General features: G+C 39.0%; 1 protein-coding gene across 1 annotated transcript in view; it reads right to left on the reverse strand.

Annotated features, from left to right (window-relative positions):
* Nucleotides 1-5,691, reverse strand: part of nfe2l3 (NFE2 like bZIP transcription factor 3) — a 16,910-nt gene extending 11,219 nt beyond the window's left edge. The window contains exon 1 of the mRNA XM_003222153.4: nucleotides 4,300-5,691. The gene's annotated coding sequence lies outside the window, so the exon portion shown is untranslated. The remainder of the gene's footprint in view (nucleotides 1-4,299) is intronic.
* Nucleotides 5,692-21,970: the final 16,279 nt, after the last annotated feature.

Below are 21,970 nucleotides of genomic sequence, written 5' to 3' on the forward strand. Positions count from 1 at the left end.
CACAAAGCTGATCATTGCATTGGAAAGACCACATCAGCTCAAGATTATCAAATATGGTTTTCAGAGAGCGAGCAGAAGGCAACTGCTCTTCTGTGGGTGAGCAGCTCGAAAATAGAGCTGATGTGGTCTATCCAATGTAATTTTCTAAATCAACATCCCAAATAACTAAACCGTATCTAAAGTTGACCAAAAACTGATTCATAACCCTTTTGGTACTAATGTTGGAGAGTGGTCCCTGGTCAAAGTGGTCCCTGGACAAGTGGTCACTGGTCAAAAAAAATTGGGAACCACTGTACTAGGGGAATGCCATCAACAGTACTCTCTCAGTTGAAAGGCAGTTGTAGAACATGGAATTGGAGAGACACCTCAAAGCTCTGCCACAATTGATTGTCTCAACGCACCCCACAACTTGGAGAGCACAGACATCAATCTGTGCAGCATCTCAGAAACATTTCGTTGGTGGCAGACATGCAGAAGTGGACTTTTGGTGCCATGTTAAGTTGTTCATGACTTCAAATGTGAATCCTTTGAATCCAAATGTGATTGTAAATCCAGTTTACAATTTCATAACTGCTGAACGAGATGCTGGCCCAGATCTATACACTGCAATCATATTGTTAATGTAACTGATTAGAATGTATTAAACTCAGAGCCTAGATACTAGAATCAAAACATGTATTAAGTGTGTGCAAAGTGATATCATACACATTATGGCCACAGCCCACAAGCAAGTATGACCTTATTAGTTTCGTGGTGCCAAAGCAGGAGTGGAGGACATGGGTCCTGTAGATGAATTTGGGCTTAAAGTCTTATCCACTATAAACTAGGTTAAACATGGGCAAAGTTGCAATCCAGTAATATCTTTCACAATTTGAAATGTGCCTCTTACTGTTGCATGTTCACATATTTGATATACAGTAGAGTCTCACTTATCCAACATTCGTTTATTCAACGTTCTGGATTATCCAACACATTTTTGTAGTCAATGTTTTCAATATATCATGATATTTTGGTGCTAAATTCGTAAATACAGTAATTACTACATAGCATTACTGCGTATTTAACTACTTTTTCTGTCAAATTTGTTGTATAACATGATGTTTTGGTGCTTAATTTGTAAAATCATAACCTAATTTGATGTTTAATAGGCTTTTCCTTAATCCCTCCTTATTATCCAACATATTCGCTTATCCAACGTTCTGCTGGCCCGTTTATTTTGGATAAGTGAGACTCTACTGTATATTGTAATTCTTATGGGTTTTTAAAATAAGATCTAAACTCTTTTGTGAATTGAACCTAAAGACAAAGGAGATGCCTTTTTAGACTTAAAGGCAATGCATGCAATATATGCTCAGTTGTTTGGAGGATTAGGAATCAGGATGTAAAACTGACATTGCCTTCCATTTTGGCTAATTACGCAACACACTGATCTGCAAGTATTATCTTCTTTTTAATCAAGAGGTTATTAAAAAGTATACTCTATTTCATATTATTGCCAAGACAGCTACTCCCCTGGGTTTATCAAGAGCTGTCAGGAAATGAATATAAAGATGAAAGAGATATTGGTACTTGAAAAACCAAATAAGCCTGGAACTAAACGTACTAAGAAAATACCACTTCTGGAGGAAAATCAGGTGCAACCACAGAAACCACCATCTTTTTTTTAATCCCAGCTGTTCTGATAAGCATTGATGTGAACTACCAACCTGAAAAGGCTGTTTCCTGGGAGTTGATTTATAGGCAAAATCAATGTGTATCTCTACTTTTGCTTTAAAATAATGACAATGTGGAGGAGTTGAGAAAAGGCTCTTCTCTTCTATGCAAAGAAGGTGGGAAAAATTATTCCTGATCTCTTCTGAGTCAAAACCTGAACACTCAAGGCCACGCCAACAGATCTGGCACTACTGTGATATATGGAAAAGAAACCAAACTCAGCCTTTTCCTCAGCCTCGGGTAAAACAAGAAGGTCGTGTTTTTGAATTTAATAGATTACCTGTTTTGCCAAACTCAGTGCATAATGTTCTAGGGAAAGGGATGCCAGCATTTCAGAAGGCATTTTGAAAGCAAGCTAAAAACTCCTATACATATTTTAGAAAGCAAATGTTATATATCCAAAACCTCCCTCTGTCAGCCTTTTATACAAGGCCATAAGAAGCTGCTAGACTACACCATGTTAATTTTTTTTTAAATATGTTCCTGGTTTGCAAGTGTTATTTCTGTTTAATTGTATAGTATGATACTTACTTTGAAAGTGGTTGTTATAATCCAGAAACTTCATTTTTGTGGCTGCCACAAACTATGTTGAATTGGTTGAGACTCTTTGAGGGATTAACTGAAAAACTATATTAAAATATGTTGTCAAAAGCTTCCATAGCCAGAATCACCGGGTTGCTGTGAGTTTTCTGGCCTGTATGTCCGTGTTCCAGAAGCATTCTCTCCTGACATTTTGCCCACATCTATGGCAGGCATCCTCAGATGTTTTGAGGTTTGTTGGAAACTAGGCAAGTGGGGTTTAGATATCTGTGGAATGTCCTGGGTGGGAGAAAGAACTCTTGTCTGTTTGAGGCAAGTGTGAATGTTGCAATTGATTACCTTGATTAGCATTGAATAGTCTGGCAGCTTCAAAGCTTGGCTGTTTTCTGCCTGGGGGAATCCTTTGTTGGGAGGTGATTAGCTGGCCCTGATGGTTTCTTGTCTAGAATTCCCATTTTTGAGTGTTGTTCTTTATTTACTGTCCTGATTTTAGATTTTTTAAAAATACTGGTAGCCAAATTTTGTTCATTTTTATGGTTTCCTCCTTTCTGCTGAAATTGTCCACATGCTTGTGGATTTTAATGGCTTCTCTGTCTAGTCTGACATGGTGGTTGTTAGAGTGGTGCAGCATTTTATGTTCTCAAATAATAATAAAAAAATCTGCTGTCATTCCCATGACCTCTCTTTGGCATGGCTATGCTGTGGAGAAATTCTGGCAGCTGCAGATTTTTGAAAAAACTTTCCCAAGCTTTTGACCATCGTCCAGAACACTTTTAATGGGACAGGCAATGGCTCTCCAGGGTGCTGAAAGTCTTTCTTAGCTTTCTTCTCCCTTCCTAAATAGCCATGAAGGGGCCCTAGGTCAGTTCCACAGCATCTTTCTATTCAAGATGGGGGTATTTAAGATCTAGTCAGGGGGTGCTATGGTTTTTAATTTTGAATATGTTTTGATGGATTTTAACTATGCATTTTTAGTGCTTTTTGTATTTAATTCTGGTTTAATTTGTATATTTTAAATTGTATACTAATGATTTTATGTCAAGCAGAGTATAAATAAATATTATAATGTGTTGTCAAAAGCTTTCATGGCCAGAATCACTGGGTTGCTGTGAGTTACACATGCTGTAAGGTCATGTGGACAATTTCAACAGAAAGGGGGAAACCATGAAAATGAACAAAATCTGGCTACCAGTATTAAAAACACTCTAAAACCAGGACAGAAAATAAAGAACAACACTCTGAAAACAGGGGAATTCCAGACACGAATCAATCAGGGCTAGATAACACACCCCAACAAAGGATTCCCCCAGGCAGGAGGCAGCCAGGCTTTGAAGCTGCAAGGCTGCTGTATTTTGTGGTGTATTTTGGGCTTGGTCCCCAGTTCAGCCACCCTGAGTCTCCCTGCTGGGAGATGGGGCGGGATACAAGAATAAATTTATTATTATTATAATAAGGCTATTGAATGCTAATCAAGTTAGCCAATTGCAACATTCACACTTGCCTCCAACAGACAAGAGTACTTTCTTCCACCCTGGACATTCAACAGATATATAAACCCCACTTGCCTAATTAACAACAAACCTCACAACTCTGAGGATGCCTGCCATAGATGTGGGTGAAACGTCAGGACAGAGTGCTTCTGGAACATGGCCATACCACCCAAATATTATAATAATAATCTCGATCCAAAGAGCCCCCGATGAGCTGCTGAACTTGCTGACCAAAAGATCGGTGGTTCGAATCCAGGGAGCGGGGTGAGCTCCCGCTGTTAGTCCCAGCTTCTGCCAACCTAGCAGTTCGAAAACATGCAAATGTGAGTAGACCAATAGGTATCGCTGGGGCGAGAAGGTAAGGGCGCTCCATGCAGTCCACATGACCTTGGAGGTGTCTATGGACAACGCCGGCTCTTCGGCTTAGAAATGGAGATGAGCACCAACCCCCAGAGTCGGACACGATTAGACTTAATACCAGGGGAAAACCTTTACCTTTACTAATCTCGATCCAAGCAAAGAAAAGTCAAGATCAATACTTTTTTTTTCAACTTACTGTTTTGATCCGGTAGGGATTTATATCCTTCCTGCTGCGTATTGTTGTCTGAACCGATTCTGGAAATCCTTCTCTTTGACTCAATAGCAATAAACCCACGGAATCAATAACGTGCTGGATGACTATTCCACACCTGATTCAAGAGATGTGCTCTGTTCCACGTAGATTTCAGCCCTTATCGGTCAGAAAGGGCTGGAAATGATAGTTCCACCAAACATAAGGTGCTCCTGGGTACTTTCAAGCCTTGCTCCGTCTATGCGCAAACATTAACCAAGGATCCCATTCGCTCCTCTGCCCAAACTCTGGGGAAAAGCGAGAAGGCGGTTTCGGATCAGATTGGCGGCAGAACCCAGCAGGGATGGGAATCCACCCATTCGGAAGTTTAGCAATCCGCACGGCCAGGCAAAAGGCGGCGAGGCGGGGATCCTTCCTCCTCCTCAGCCGCCGAGAGACTCCTTTTCGCCGAAGTCGAACTCGGGACCCGTGATGATGAACCCCGAGGGAGAAGCCGAGGCAGACAGGTGTCTTGGTTCAGCGCCCACGGGGTTTTCTGGCGCCTTGCCTCCCTCTCGCCTGAGCCAGTGGCTGTCTTCCTTCTCCGGAGAGAGAGGCAGGGAGGCTGGGGCTCAAATGCCTCGTTGCTTGGCCTTGGAAGCCCGCCTTCCAGCACCTCCTCCTCCTCCCCACTCCTTCTTTTTCTCCTTCCTCCTCCTCCCTACCTTCCCCCATTCTTGCACAACCAACTACACAATATTTCTCACCAACATACAGCTCTAATTAGATGTAACTAAGCCACAAACTGATACATCAATCAGTTTTTAGAGAGGATTTTCTGCTTCCCTTTTGTCCTCTAGAGTTTAACTGTTTTTCCTCTTTCCTCCTCTTCCTCCTCCCTTTTCCTCCCCCTCCCTCTTCTTCTTCCTCCTCTTTCCTTCATTCAGAAGATCTACAAGCCACTCTAAACATTTCTGCTGAGCTGCTGAACTTGCTGACCAAAAGGTCAGTGGTTCGAATCCAGTGGAGCGGAGTGAGCTCTCACTATTAGCCCCAGCTTCTGCCAACCTAGCAGTTCGAAAACATGCAAATGTGAGTAGATCAATAGGTACCGCTCTGGTGGGAAGGTAACAGTGCTCCCTGCAGTCATGCTGGCCACATGACCTTGGAGGTGTCTATGGACAACCCGGCTCTTTGGCTTAGAAATGGAGGTGAGCACCAACCCCCAGAGTCAGACATAACACAAGGGGAACATCCTTACCTTTACCTTAAGAGAAGTTCAGCCTCTCATTGGACACCGAAAAAACCAAAGTGCTCTTCCAGCAGGCACCAGCCAACCCCTCTGCAATTCCAGAAATACAGCTTAATGGTGTAACGTTTATTTATTTATTTATTTATTTATTTATTTATTTCAATTATTTTTATACCCCACCCTTCTCACCCGCAGGGACTCAGGGTGGCTTACAAGTGGCAATTGATGCCATTACACTGTTATACAATGAACTAAAACATTTAAACAGTTAAAACAGTCATAAAATACAATATACAAAGTTTAAATCAATGTAAAGTGCTAATGCCACTTTGGAGCAATAACACATTATCCCTGATTGACACTTAAATTCACCTTAAATGGGTCACTTTGGGAGCCACTACTATCCAAGATTGTTTATATACGGCGGGCCCAGTTCTAACACATCACCCAAATTTTGTATTTCTTTTTATTCTCACCATGTTTCCCGTGGCAAAAGCAAACAAAGGCTGCCTTCCAAAAAATAACAGAGTCGGAAAAGAGTGGACTATATTGAAGAAAAGCACCGAATCTTTTTGTCATTCCTAGAACAAAACAAAACGTTAGAAAATGTTGACCATTTCCATTACCTTGGCAGCCACCTCTCCACAAAAGTCAACATTGACACTGAAATACACTGCCTGAGCTCTGCGAGTGCAGCATTCTTCCAAATGAAGCAGAAAGTGCTTGAGGATTGGGACATCTGTAGGGACACCAAGGTGCTTGTTTATAAAGCTATTGTCCTCCCAATCCTGTTATATGCCTGCGAAATGTGGACGTCACACTCAACTCCTGGAATGATTCCAATAGAGATACCTTCGAAAAATCCTGCAAATCTCTTGGGAAGACAGGCGGACAAATGTCAGCATGCTGGAAGAAGCAAAGACCACCAGCATTGAAGCAATGCTCCTACGCCATCAACTCCATACGACTGGCCACATTGTCCGAATACCTGATCACCATCTCTCAAAGCAGTTACTCTACTCCCAACTCAATAACAGAAAATGGAATGTTGGTGAACAGATAAAGAGATGTAAAGATGGTCTTAAAACTAACCAGACACCGAGAACTGGGAAGCCCTGGACTTTGAGCACTCTAGCTGGAGGTCAGCTATGACTAGCAGGGCAGTGGAATTTGAAGAGGCACGAATGGAGGGTGAAAGGGAGAAACGTGCCAAGAGGAAGGCGCGTCAAGCCAACCTTGACCGGGACCACCTTGCATCTAGAATCTGATGCCCTCACTGTGGAAGAACATGCAGGTCAAGCATAGGACTCCACAGTCACCTACGTAGCCAAGACACTATACTTGGAGGACCATCATACTCGGACAACGAGGGATCACCTAAGTAAGTAGGCGCAGTAGTCCCACCACATTTGCAATTTTGACAGATTTGAGTATTCACCAATATGACTAAAAGTTTTCTCTCTAGGATTCTCTAGGTTTTCCAGTATGACTATCTGGTCAACTTCCTCTGGTTGTGCTGGAGGACCTAAAGACTTCTACAGAGAACACTTCTCTAGGACCCTCTTCCAATACAATTCTTCTGTCAGCTTCTAGTGGACATTGACTATCATCATGCTGGAAGATCTAGAAAATCCTTTAGAGGTATTATCTCAGGTAAAAAACAATATAACAATTTCTTTATTTGCGATTTTTCACTTTCATGGGGGTCCTTCCTATCCTTCAAACCCCTGGAAATATGGAAAGCTGACTTTCCTACATTCTTAGCAGCTGACAGTCAGGAGCATTCAGCTTGAAACTGGTCCCTGCTTTCTTCTGCCAGGTTCCACCTATTTACATGATGAAGCAAGCTTGTAGGGGAAAAAAAAGAAATGGGAGTGATCGTGTCAAAATGACTGTTCTTTTCCTTTGGCACCAATGAGTTTTGGTAACAAGTGTTATCATGTCCCATGCACAGAAAAAGAAGATAATGGAGGAAAATTCATTCCAGATCTTTGAAAACTAGGTTGCTTCCAATTAAGGATGCCATTTGTTAAGGAAGCAGCAGTTTTCTCAGGTCTTCCTTCTTTTTATCAGACTTACTACACTGTGATGGGGACAGTGGACAATGCCAAAATACAAACTGTCTGCTGTTGTGTTTCCCTAATTTCATAAAAACAGGTTTAGTAGTATTTCTTGTTTTAAATCCTGGAGGAGACTGCCTACGGCACCACTTAAGAAACCTGGCTCTGGAAACAGCAGCTAATTAAAATTCTTAATGTGGCAGGGAGACAGGCAAGATATTTTCTGCCACTGGAAACCTAGCCTCACAAAAAGTATATTTTTCAAACTCTGAAGAGGACTGGCAGAATACTGAAAGATTTAAATATTTTAGTAGTTTAGCCAACTGAAACATTTCAGCTTCTGAATCACATATGGATCATGCTGGGTGGAATTTATGTAGAAGTCTCCAACAATATAGAGAGCCTGAGTGTTATACTGGTATTTTATTTCAGAGCCAGAGTGGTATATTTCATTTCAGAGACAGAATGGGATAGTCACAGTCTCCCACTAGGACTGTGGGAGACCAGGGTTCAAATCTCTGCTTGGCCTTGGAAACCCACTAGGTGACTATAGGAAAGTTACATACTTTCTCTGCCTCAGAAGTAGGCCATGGCAAATCCCCTGCAAACAAATGTTTTTTGGAAAATTGAAATCTCCAGAACCTGTTGGAGATTTTATGATCTTTGGAAAGGCAAGACATGGTAAGAAGTCATAACCTTTTGAAAATTTGTGTCATAGCCTATTGGTAAAAAGCATGACCTGTTAGAGTCATAACCTTTTGGGAAAATGACATTCATGCAAAGCAACTAGGTTTCTCAGTTGTTAAACTGAGATATCTAGATAAGTCTTTGAACGGTTAGGGGCAAAGATATGCCAATACACAAAACACACATATATAGCAGAGTTTCAGAAGTGTTCTTTTCGTTGCCCAAAAACATCTACTCTCCCTTAAAATATCTTTGCCTTTAAATCATGCTGTCAAGAGACAAAATAAGCAGATTTCTTTAAAAGTAACATAGTTGGTTTGCTCACAACCTTTATGTATTCAGCATACAGGTACTTTGCTTATCAATCCAGTTACAAATAGGATTTGAAATAGTTTCTCTGTGTAGGTAACATCTTTCTCATAATCAACAGTCAAAGCATCTCTCTGTTCTGAGAGTCTACAGCTAGTCTGAAAGTTCAATGGAGTCTATACAGACTAAGAGTCTGAAAGCATACATCTGTGCCTACTAAAATCTTTAAGTACAGTAGAGTCTCACTTATCCAACATAAACGGGCCGGCAAAACGTTGGATAAGCGAATATGTTGGATAATAAGGAGGCATTAAGGAAAAGCCTATTAAACATCAAATTAGTTTATTATTTTACAAATTAAGCACCAAAACATAATGTTATACAACAAATTTGACAGAAAAAGTAGTTCAATACGCAGTAATACTATGTAGTAATTACTGCATTTACGAATTTAGCACCAAAATATCATGATATATTGAAAACATTGACTACAAAAATGTGTTGGATAATCCAGAACGTTGGATAAGCGAGTGTTGGATAAGTGAGACTCTACTGTATAAAATTCCTACTGAAGTCTAAGGCATCCTGTTCTAAAATGGAGTCTGAGCCCTGAACAAGCCCAGTTCTGGTCACATGGTCTGCAGCCCCTCCCACAACAAAGAGTTAAAGAAAAACTTCAAACTAGTACACACACATACATACAGTAAGCAATTTGAATTATATACATAACAAATAACTAACAGAGGCTTGAAGATGGTGGCTAGTTCCAACAATATTGCTAAGAAAATTCCATGATGGGTTTGTTTTTTTGGGTCACCAAACATCAGAAATGATTTCAAGACACACAGAAAAATCCAATGTCACCTATTTTAGGTGAATCACAGTCCAGTGATATGAACAAAGACAATGGCTTCATGACACTGCCTTTACTGTTATGAGCTGCTTTGAGTCTTATGTTTAAGAGAAGAAAGTGGGATATGAATAAATGTATATAGTAATAATACATATATAAAACAAAAAATCCTCACTACTGTAACAAAAAGAATCTTCTCAGAAAGACTTTTGAGAACTTCAGCTTTGGTAAACAGATTTATTACTTTCACACATTAACATTAACCAACCACTGTGAAGGTCTGAAAGATCTATGTCACTTGCAGCCCTTTTGGGCATTAGTCTTGATTTGCATCTTTCTGGATTCTATTATATGCCACAGCATTCCCAGAACTGTGTAAACATGCTTTAAACCTGAGCATTTATTATCATTTTGTACTGCATTTGAATGCTCATGCAAAAAACCCCAAACAAACGCAAACAAGTTAGTTTTCAAGGTGCTGCTATATTCATTTTCCCCTTCCTTCCTTCTTTTTGTCATCACAAATAGTGTCTAATCTATAACATTTACCATATTGTGAGGGTTTCTTGGCAAGATTTGTTCAGAAGAGGTTTGCCATTGGTTTCCTCTGAGGCTGAGAGAGTGTAACTTGCCCAAGGTTATCCAGTGGGTTTCATGGTTGAGCAGGGATTCAAACTCAAATGATTACACCATGTTTGTTCATCTGACAGCTCTACTATTTACAAACTCTTCCATCCTTTAAAAAGGTGCATGTGATGAATCTTCTCCTAGCTTTTCAACAGCCCCTTATGTCCACAAAATGAAATGCCACTGGGGAGTTGTTAACAGAATCACTCTATCCAAGAAGGAATGATAACGCCATAAAACAAGTTTGTTTTGATGCTTTGATGGCTTTGGCTTTCTGTCAAAATCCTATAGTCATTTTCAGCCACCATATTATGGTAAGCAAAGATTAACTGGAGAGGAGTAAATGCTATCGTCAGACTACAGAGCATGTGATAAAGGTTAATAGAATCTGTTAATGGGGTTATGTTTCAAAATATTTAAATGGTGTCACAAAAAGGTTGTGATGAAGTGCTCTAAATTTCTATTACAGTCAATAGATGAAACAGAGGTTCATGCTGGGCACCACAATTTGATCTAAATCTAAGTAGGTTTCCCCAACTTGGTGCCCTCCAGATGAACTGGATTATAACTCTTACATCTTCAGCCAGGATGGTTATATTGAATGGGGATGATAGCAGTATAGTCTAATATACTTGAAGGCATCCAGGTTGTTGTTGTTTATTCGTTCAGTCGCTTCCGACTCTTCGTGACCTCATGGACCAGCCCATGTCAGAGTTCCTTGTTGGCTGTCGCCACCCCCAGCTCCTTCAAGGTCAAGCCAGTCACTTCAAGGATATCATCCACCCATCTTGCCTTTGGTCGGCCCCTCTTCTTTTTTCCTTCCTTTTTCCCCAGCATCATTTTCTTCCCAAAGCTTTCTTGTCTTCTCATTAGGTGGCCAAAGTACTTCATCTTTGCCTCTAAAATCCTTCCCTCCAGTGAGCCGTCTGGCATTATTTCCTGGAATATGGAATGGTTGGATCTTCCAAGGCACTCTCAGAATTTTCCTCCAAAATCCAGGTTGTTGAATGATTATTTAGCTGCCTACTTTGTCCCTTTTTCTATGTGTGGTCTGTTGCCACAACATGTATTCTATTTTCCTGGTTTCTTCCTCAATCTCTCTTGCCATCATTGCTTTGCTATCACGATGTGACAGTAAAACCCCATTATATGTTCTTAGCCTTTATTTTTATCTACTGACTTTCTCCTATGAAAGTTAATCCTCCCACATTTCCCAGTTCATGCCACTCAATAATGTCATTTATATAAAAAGCAGTGCTGTTACCAGAATTGTCTATTTACCTCAGTGGTTCCCAACCTTTTTTTGACCAGGGACCACTTTAACCAGGGACCACTCTCCAACATTAGTACCAAAAGGGTTACAAATATTTTTTTGGTCAATTTTAGATTTGATTTGGTTATTTGGGGTGCTGATTCAAAAAATTGCAGTGTATAGATCTGGGCCAGCATTTTGTTCAGCAGTTATGAAATTGTAAACTGGATTTACAAATACATTCAACGAATTCACATTTGAAGTCATGAACAACTTAACATGGCACCAAAAGTCTACTTCTGCAAGTCTGCCACCAACGGAAATGTTTCTGAGATGCTGCACAGACTGATATCTGCAGTGCGCTCCAAGTTGTGGGGCACGTTGAGACAATCAATTGTGGCAGAGCCTTGAAGTGTCTCTCCAATTCCATGTTCTACAACTGCCTTTCAACTGAGAGAGTACTGCTGATGGCATTCTCCTAGTACAGTGGTTCCCAATTTTTTTTTGACCAGGGACCATTTTGACCTGGGACCACTCTTCAACATTAGTACCAAAAGGGTTACGAATCAGTTTTTGGCCAACTTTAGATTTGGTTTAGTTATTTGGGGTGCTGATTCAGAAAATTGCATTGGATAGACCACATGAGCTCTAGTTTCTGAGCTCATGCCATCCAGTAGTCGCTAGTTGCCTTCTGCATGCCCACAGAAAACCATATTTAATCATCTAGAGCTGATGTGGTCAATCCAATGCAATTTTCTGGATCAGCACTCCAAATAACCCCAGGAACAGGCCTAAAAATGAAGACACCAAGGCGCCCCTGCTTCCAGGTGCCACATAGAACTGCTCTGCTCAGGAGGAGGGAGGAGGAGGAGGAGAAGCAGCAGTCAGGAGGCTTGTTGTTATGCCTTTCGTGGGTAGTCAGCCTCTCCCCTCTTGACATCCCCGTTGCCTCGGCACTATAAGAGGGTTTCGCGAGACCAGTTGCTCTCGTTGCAACAGTGTAGTAACAGTGAGGCCACGGACTATATTTTAGTTCTTGCAGACCACTGCTGGTCCATGGACCAAAGGTTGGGAACCACTGATTTATCTAGTCCCCCTACAACAATCTTCTCCGGGCTTTTTGCTTGAATCATGAGATTTGGAGACTAGAAAGGGAACCTTTGAGACTGTACTTGATCGGATTTTTTGAGAACATTTAAAACTTGGGGCTTGTGGGGGGATCAACAGTCAGGTTTCTTGGGAATAGACTGGCCAGGGTCAAGCTATATTGACAAGCTTTTCTCATGGGTCAGAGGTGCCATGCCCTGATCATGATGGAGAGGTGGTGAGATCGCACCTGCTTCAGCATACGTCACATTAAGAAGCTCTGCTGCAGATCAACATTACATAATTAATAAAGAGGTCCTTAGCTTCTGTGCACATTTTATGTGTCTCCTTATTCTGAATGGGAGAGACGAGAATATAGCATGGTATAATCTGATATTTTTTTTTATTATTTAGAAGTATATCCCATTGTGTTCTAGGAGGATTATGGTTGAGAAAAATCATATCAGATCTTAGCATTACCATAATTGCAATTATCTATTTCCTGCCCATTCTTTTCCCCAGAGCATAAGTAGATTAAGCACAATTTTTAGCTTTATGTGATTATGTCCTGAATTTGTATGCAAAGTGTCGTTGTCCAATGGGGATATTAAATTACAAAAACAATGATGTTATCAATACAAAAACCTCAAAAAGTGAACTAAATCAGTATTTGTAAATTAAGAAAACCATTTTACTATGTCATTGTATATAATGGGTCTTGATCAAGTACAGATTTTACTATCAATGGGGAGTCTTGGAACTGAACCTGAGCAAATGTCAAGGGCCCACTGTATATTGTGCTTCAAATTCGACATGATCTCCAGAGTTTTTGAGAACAATTCCGAATGATATATATGCATCAGAAACCATTACCATTTTGTATCTTCGCTTTGGATATATTATTAAGCAAATTGTTCTTGTTGTTTTCTAATACACTATTAAAAACAAATTATATGCAATATAAAAGAAACAGAGCCCTCTACAGTCTGACACTGCTCATCACATCTATTTGAGTTTGCAATCTGATGCATAGCATAGGCACATGGGAGTAATCTTGCTGAGTACAGTGAACTTTATTTTTGAATGGACAAGCATAGGATTATGCCTGTCTTCCCCAGTATCCAAAGATGGGCTGGACTATAAATTCCACCATCCTTAGAAAACAAGCAATGCATTGGGATATCACTCATCCAGGCTTTTTTTTAAAAAGCATTTTCAGAGCTACAGAAATATGTTGTTATTTTTGGATTATGAAAATTGTGTTTTGGTGACCCGATGGGCAAGAGACATAGGACCAGGCTGTGGCGCAGGCTGGAAAGCAAGCCAGCTGCAACAAATCAACAAATCACTCTGACCAAGAGGTCATGAGTTCGAGGCCAGCCCGGTGCCTGCGCCTTGTCTCTGTCTCTGTTCTATGTCATGGCATTGAATGTTTGCCTTTATGTGTGCAATGTGATGCGCCCTGAGTCCCCTTCGGGGTGAGAAGGGCGGAATATAAATGCTGTAAATAAATAAATAAATAAATAAATAAATAAATAAAAATAACTCCCTACTTTGGTCTTGTTGTTTTCTTTATTGAGCCAATCTACCTGCAGTTGGGTCATCCTCCTTTCCTATTCTAGCAAAAGCTAGAATTAAACGGGCTTGATTTGCTATGGGACTTAATTATTTGTCATCGGTGGTTCATGATCCAGCGGCATATTTCAAATAAATTGATTTTCTCCCCTCTGTCAGCATAAAACAACAAATTACATAAACAGTAAAGTCTATTGGGTTACCAAACAGGGATAATATTTACAACATGATTGGAACCATGTTGTTCATTGGCATTAGACATTCAGTTGGGGGGGGGGGGGGGGGGACCAAAAATTATTTTGCCTACTAAGGCAAAATACCTGTGGACGCCTCTGCTCGGGAGGTCTCTTCCAACTCTATGATTCTATGATTCTATCTGTCGGAGGTACTTTGAACGTGATTTCCTGTTTCTTAGCAGGGGGTTGGACTGGATGGCCCGGGAGGTCTCTCCCAACTTTATGATTCTATGACTATGGGCTGTTGATTCTAAGAAAGATGCCCTGTGTTATCTACACAGAGAAACTACTTCAAATTCTATCTGTAACTGGACTGATAAGCAATGTACCTGTATGCTGAATACATGAAGTTTGTGAGTAAACCAACTATGTTACTTTTAAAGAAGTCTGCTTATTTTTGTCTCTTGAGAGCATGATTTAAACCAAGATTTTTAAAGGGAGATGTTTTTTGGGCAACTGAAAGAACATTTCTGAAACTCTGCTAAACACACACACACCCGTATATATGTATGTATGTATGTATGTATGTATGTATGTATGTATTTGTGTAGTAGCATATCTTTGTCCCTAACAGTTCAAACAGATATCTAAATGTATCAGTTTAACAGCTGAGAAACCTAATTGCCTTGCATGAATACTAATTGATGTTTACCACTAAGGAGAGGGTTGACTCAAGCAAGTTTTTAACTCTTCTCAATGAGTTTCTCGATTTTCCCAAAATTGTGGTGAATGCCATTTTCCAAAAGGTTATGGCATCATTTTTTCAAAAGGTTATTATTCCTAACAAGGTCATGCCTTTCTAAAGATCATAATTCCCCAAAAGTTCTGACTTTATGAAAGCATTGCATGCAGCAGCCCGCTATGAGCTTCATAACTATAAAATGTTAATGTGCTCCAAACACTTCAAAGCATTGCAAATTGAATGTTCTTTCTTATCACATTTTAATGTTGCTATTAAAAGCTAATGCAAAAGCTACAGTAGGGGAGCATCTTTTATGAGGACCATAAAAGTGTGATGAAGTAGTGAGCAAGCTTTTGAAGTCTTTGGATTTTTCTTCACAAGGCAAGGGTCGGGGTGCTTTAAAAGGCTAGTTGTGTTGAGGAACACCCCAAAGACTGTGGTTTTTAACAGCATCAATATGGAGCACAGAGGTTATGTATAGATTTATAGTGTGAGTCTGGGGCCGTGGTGGCACAATAAGTTAAATCCTTGTGCCACTGAAGTGCTGACATGAAAGTTGTCAGTTCAAATCCGCGAGATGGGGTGGGCTCCCATCTGTCAAGCCCTAGCTCCTGTCAACCTAGCCATTCGAAAACATGCAAATGTGAGTAGATAAATAGGTACTGCTTCTGCAGGAAAAAGAAAGCAATTCTGCAGGAAAAAGAAAGCAATCCAAGCAATTCTACTTGCCACATCCTGGCTTGAAAATGGAGAATAGCACCTCACCGAAAGCCAGAAATGAAAGCGGAAGCCTTGCCTTTGTTTGTATGTCTCATTGTATTTGACTGTAAAAGCATTGAATGTTTACCTATGTAAAATGTTATAATCTGCTCTGAATCCCCTAGAGGAGAAGGGCGGAATATAAATAAAGTGTATTATTATTATTATTATTATTATTATTATTATTATTATTATTATTAATTACATGTCTATGCAGAAGTTTGTTTCATATTCAGACGGAATTATTCATGGCTACATCAATAAAGGATTACCTGAGATACTGTGTCCAGTTCTGGGCACCACAACTGAACAAGGTTATTGACAAGCTAGAATGTGTCCAGAGAACGGCGATCAAATGATCAAAGGTTTAGAAGCCAAACCCTACGAAGAGGTAGAAATCCTTAATCAGGCAAATAATAGCACAAGTAAAGTGAAATAATGGTAGCCTTTAAATGAGCAAAGCTGGAGATTACATTAAGTTCACTTATTTTTAGGATGAGTCAATAGAAGAATAATTAGATAATAATGTCTAGTGATTGGCAGATTTGTAATCTCCAAATATTATGTCTTGTATTCGGGTGGAAGAATAACCGTCTGCCCTCCAGATGGGCTAATGCGTTTAGAGAGCAGGTGGCTAGAGGAAGCTGTGGTAGAAAATAATCTTTCTCCAGATTTAAGACTCCTCTTCTGAATTGCTATTAATTAAAGGATATATAGTGTGGATAAGGCACCTTTCAACCTTTTGGACTAGAATTTCCACTGTCCCTTACTATTGTCTATGCAGCCTGAGGCTTCCAGGGACTGAAATCTGATAATTTTTCTGTCCCTGATTGCTACAATATCAGATAGTTGCATATTTAAACTAATAGTGCTGGAAAACACTAACATTATAGAAAACAAAACGAAATTGAGACTTAAAAAACTAAAGACATTCATTCAGCTTCATTTTAAGAAGCCTTTTTAAAACAACAATTTTGATTTATCATACGCATAAAGGTATCAAAATCTGAAACTAAACAGGCAGAGTCAGTTGATGCCATCGGAACAGTATATCACAGAACGTGTCTCGAAAATGACCGGCCAATAAATCTGTTGGACAATTTAATTGGTGTAATTGATAAAATGCATGTTGTTTACCAGAGAGGAAATGAAATTACCTATACAAATCTGATTGAGATTTAGATTAGAATTTTCTGGGGCAACTTTGTTTCATGCAAATTGTGTTACTGCCAAGACCCCCTTGGTTGAGAATACATTACGGAAGTATCCTCGTCAGAAGTATGTCTGTTTCACTTACCATGCCATGAACTTCTGTACTGGATTATGAGCATGTATGATGCATGTACACATACACAGTTTTGACTCAACTTCAAGGCTGAAGCAGCAAATTATTTTACAACAAACTACATAATCATTGGCTGCATTTGTTCCATGTACACAGATCACTGTTATTTCCACAATTCAGGTAGAAAAATAAAGTTGATACAAGCCAGAATATAACCACACTGCAGAATAAAATCCAGATTATCTGCTTTGAATTGGATTATATTCTATGATTCTATATGGCAGTATAGATCCAGTCTTACTGAGTCTAAGGGTGCATCTACACTGTGGAATTAATGCAGTTTAACGCCACTTCAGTTGCCATAGCTCAGTGCTATGGAATCATGGTAGTTGTAATTTTACAAAGGTTTTAACCTTCTCTGCCGAAGTGTGCTGGTGTCCTACTCTTTTACTGAGATTAGCTGCAACTCTTTACAGTATGAGACAGAAATATGTCCATCAATGTTTACTTGGAGTTGCCAGGAACTGAAGCTGGGATCTTAGCATGCAAAACATGTGCTTGTTAGCATGTAAAGCATATGAATGATTATTGTTTACATCTGTTGGAACTAACTAGGATATATGTTTGATACATGGTTGTTTTAAAGTTAGTGCTTGCATGTTTTTATGTTGGCTATATTCTTTGGCATATGTTATACCTATTGCAATGGCCATTGGCTTAGTGCAAATGTGATTTGAGTTGATTAGATATATAATTTATTAAGTAAATACATCTGCCCCAGCCATTTCTCTTCCAAGTGGAAATTATTCTACATATGCTCAGAGGCATTGATTGTAAGAAAACAGGGGTCAATCACAAGGATCTTTGCTGTGTGCATCAGACTGCCTCCAGAATTTTTACTGAGTTCATAGAAAGTCAGTTCAGGCACATTAAAAAAAATTACAGCATGACACATTTTTTTCAAGACATTTATTTTCAAGAAGTTGCTACTAGAATCATAGAACCATAATATCATAGACCGTGTGGATGAGAGCAAACAAATTGAAATTGAATCCAGACAAGACAGAATCCAGTTGCGTCCATACCTTGAGAAGTCAGACTTGGCCACAAATAGATTACCACAATGCATTCTACTTGGGGTTGCCATTGAAGACTGTTTGGAAGTTTCAAGTAGTCTAACAGGTGGCAGCCAGATTTCTCACCAGAGCGGGGTACAGAGAGCATACAACTCCCTTGTTAGATCAGCTCCACTAGCTGCCAGTCTGCTACCAAGCACAATTCAAAGTGCTGGCTTTAGCCTATACAGCCCTAAACAGTTCCAGCCCAGCTTACCTGTCCGGACGTATCTCTCTCTATGAGCCAGCTAGGAGGTTAAGATTGTCTGGGGAGGCCCTGCTCTCGATCCCACCCCCTTCGCAGGCGTGACTGGAGGGGATGAGAGACAGGGCCTTCTCAGTATTGGCCCCTTGGCTGTGGAACTCCCTCCCTTATTTTTTAAGTTTGTTTTAAATTAGATCAAGCCCCTAGAAACGTGGTTGTGGGACCAAGTTTTTGGCTAGAAATTTACTAGTGCAATAAGTAAACATGGATTAGTGCAATGACAACTGGAACAGCCTCAGACTATGATATTGGATTATGTGATTTTAAATAAATGGTTTTAATTGTTTGATATGTTTTAATGGGTGCTTTTAATGTATATGTTTATTTTGTTGGATGTTTGTTCATGTGACATTGAATTGTTAGTCGCTGTGAGTCCCCTGTGGGGTGAGAAGGGCAGGGTATAAATGGGGTAAATAAATACAGTAGAGTCCCACTTATCCAAAACTCGCTTATCCAACGTTCTGGATTATCCAATGCATTTTTGTAGTTAATGTTTTCAATACATCATGATATTTTGGTGCTAAATTCGTAAATACAGTAATTACTACATAGCATTACTGCGTATTGAACTACTTTTTCTGTCAAATTTGTTGTATAACATGTTTTGTGCTTAATTTGTAAAACCATAAACTAATTTGATGTTTAATAGGCTTTTACTTAATCCCTCCTTATTATCCAACACATTCACTTATCCAACATTCTCCCGGCCCATTTATGTTGGTTAAGTGAGACTCTACTGTAAATAAAATCATAGAGTTGGAAGATACCACATGGGCCATCCAGTCCAACCCCCTGCCATGTAGCAAAAGCACAATCAAAACACCCCTGACAGATGGCCATCATCCAACCTATGTTTAAAACCTCCAAGGAAGTAGCTTCTATCACACTCCGAGGCAGTGAGTTCTACGTTCCTGTAATTTGAGCCCAATTATCTGGGTCCTAGTCTCCAGGGCAGCAGAAAACAAGTTGACTCCCTCTTCCTTATGACATTCTTTCAAATAGTAATACATGGCTATCATGTCTCCTCTTAACCTTCTCTTCTGTAGACTAAATGGTTCATATCTCAAATAAAAGCTACGACATGTAACAAAATGGGTCCATTAAAACATCTGGAGAGTGGAAAGCTAAAAAAAACTAAATGCCAACAAACTGATCTAAAAGGCAACAATAGGAAAAATTTGGGTGATTTCTTTGTTTATATACTTGAGGAGAACCACTGTATTACATTTTTTAAAATTTGATCTAAAGCATGTGGCCTTGTGCTGCACTGGCATGTATTTATGCTAATAAAACAATAAAACAAACTTAAAAAATAAATTATTCTGGCTCCAAGAGAGAGATTGAGCAGACAAACAAAATGAACAAAATGAATACAGATTTCATTGTGTGAAGCCGACATCCCCCCTTCATATGAACATATTATTCTGCCTTTGTTAGAAAAGGGGAATAAAATTGATCAGAAGCTCATACACTCCGCACTCATATGACTTCGTATTCCAGCTGTAATATTGTAATAAAAATGTTTGGCCAGTTATTGTTATGCTGGTGCTGTTTAGTAGGTTGTTTCCAATATTGCATTACAGAAATTACGTATTTCATATAATCAGGTCTGTCTCTTACTTAATCATCCTACACTCCGTATACATCTTTAAAAGAGACAGGTCCATAAATCACATGAATTTTTTCATTTTGGGTCGTATACTAAGCCAGGCAGATTCTTATTTAAATTGCCCCATGAATAAATCTAATAAACCTTATTCACTTACATCATCTCAAACTTTAAATCTTGCTCTGACTGAGGTCATAAGTGAAATCAGTATTGAGGGCAAAACTAGCAGCTGTAACAACTGTAATAGCCTGCCAAATTATATTAAAGGTCTCAAATAACATTAAAAACGAAGGAGAATCAAATTACTTTATTCCAGCATGTTATGCTGAATCAAGCAAATATAGGGCTTAAACACAATGTGACTGTACTAAATCCAGCATATGCCTCCTTTTAATTGGGGATTCAAACCACTTGCTATCTATACAATGAGATGTACATTGCACAAAGTCTAAATTTGGTGAATGTTGAGATTCACATGGAAATACCAATGTGAATGCATATATATATATATATATATATATATATATATATATATATATATATACAGTAGAGTCTCACTTATCCAACATAAACGGGCCGGCAGAATGTTGGATAAGCGAATATGTTGGATAATAAGGAGGCATTAAGGAAAAGCCTATTAAACATCAAATTAGGTTATGATTTTACAAATGAAACACCAAAACATGTTAGACAACAAACTTGGCAGAAAAAGTAGTTCAATACGCAGTAATGCTATGTAGCAATTACTGTATTTATGAATTTAGCACCAAAATATCACAATATATTGAAAACATTGACTACAAAATGTGTTGGATAATCCAGAACGTTGGATAAGCGAGTGTTGGATAAGTGAGACTCTACTGCATATAGTATATACTTGAGTATAAGCCAACCTGAATATAAGCCGAGGTACCTAATTTTACCACAAAAAACTGGGATAACTTATTGACTCGAGTATAAGCCAAGGGTGGGAAATGCAGCAACTATGGGTAAATTTCAAAATAAAAGTAGATACCAATAAAATTTCATTAATTGAGGCATTAGGAGATTAAATGTTTTTGAATATTTACCGTATTTCAAAGAAAAACAATAAACTATAAGCGGAAAAGTAGGGGCACAAAAACAATATGGTATCAACAATAATCTAATAATAATAATAATAATAATAATAATAATAATAATAATAATAACTTCATTTGGATCCTACCCTATCTCCCCATGGGGACTCAGGCCAGCTTCCAACATAGTAACAGGCAAACATTCAATGCCTACATAAGTAATGCAGAGCTAGATATAGATCTATAATTATAGATACTAATTTCACATATGCATTTCCCCCTGAAACGTTTGCAAATCCCCTCTCTATATGTGTGCGTGTGTGTGCATTTCCCCAGCAATATTGGTAAGCCCATCTAGACATGTCTATATATATTTGTGTGTTCATTTTCCCCCTGTAATATTTGCAAGCCCTATATATAGGTAGATAAGAATATATTCATATCTATCCAGACATCTCTCTTTATATAGATAATTATATCTATATAGGATTTTCAGAGACTTGCAAACATATGAGGGTAAATTCATATATAAAAGTAATGTATATGTATGGCTACAGATACAGAGGTACATGGATCTATATGTATAAAGGATTTGCAAAGACCTGCAAACATATAAGGGGAAAATTGATATATAAAATTAATGTATATAGATAGATACAAATATAAAGGTACATAGAGATTGCAAAGGCTTGCAAGGGGTTAATGCCTATATATCTGTAGGAGAGTTTAACAAATATTTCAAGGGAAAATGTTTTTATAAGATTAATAAATATATATATTTTTCCTCTTCCTGACTTGCAAGGGCATTTTTCTCTTTTCAAAACATTCCCTTGATTAAGAGCGAGGGAGGCTTTGCAAAAGAAAATACACTGATAAGGGAGGAGAAGAGAGAAATAGATCACATATTGCAAGCAACAGCCTGCAGGCTCCATTGCCAGCCTTGACCTTGACCTGATTATAAGCTGGG

Source organism: Anolis carolinensis, chromosome 6 (assembly GCF_035594765.1).
Source record: "Anolis carolinensis isolate JA03-04 chromosome 6, rAnoCar3.1.pri, whole genome shotgun sequence".
NCBI lineage: Eukaryota > Metazoa > Chordata > Lepidosauria > Squamata > Dactyloidae > Anolis > Anolis carolinensis.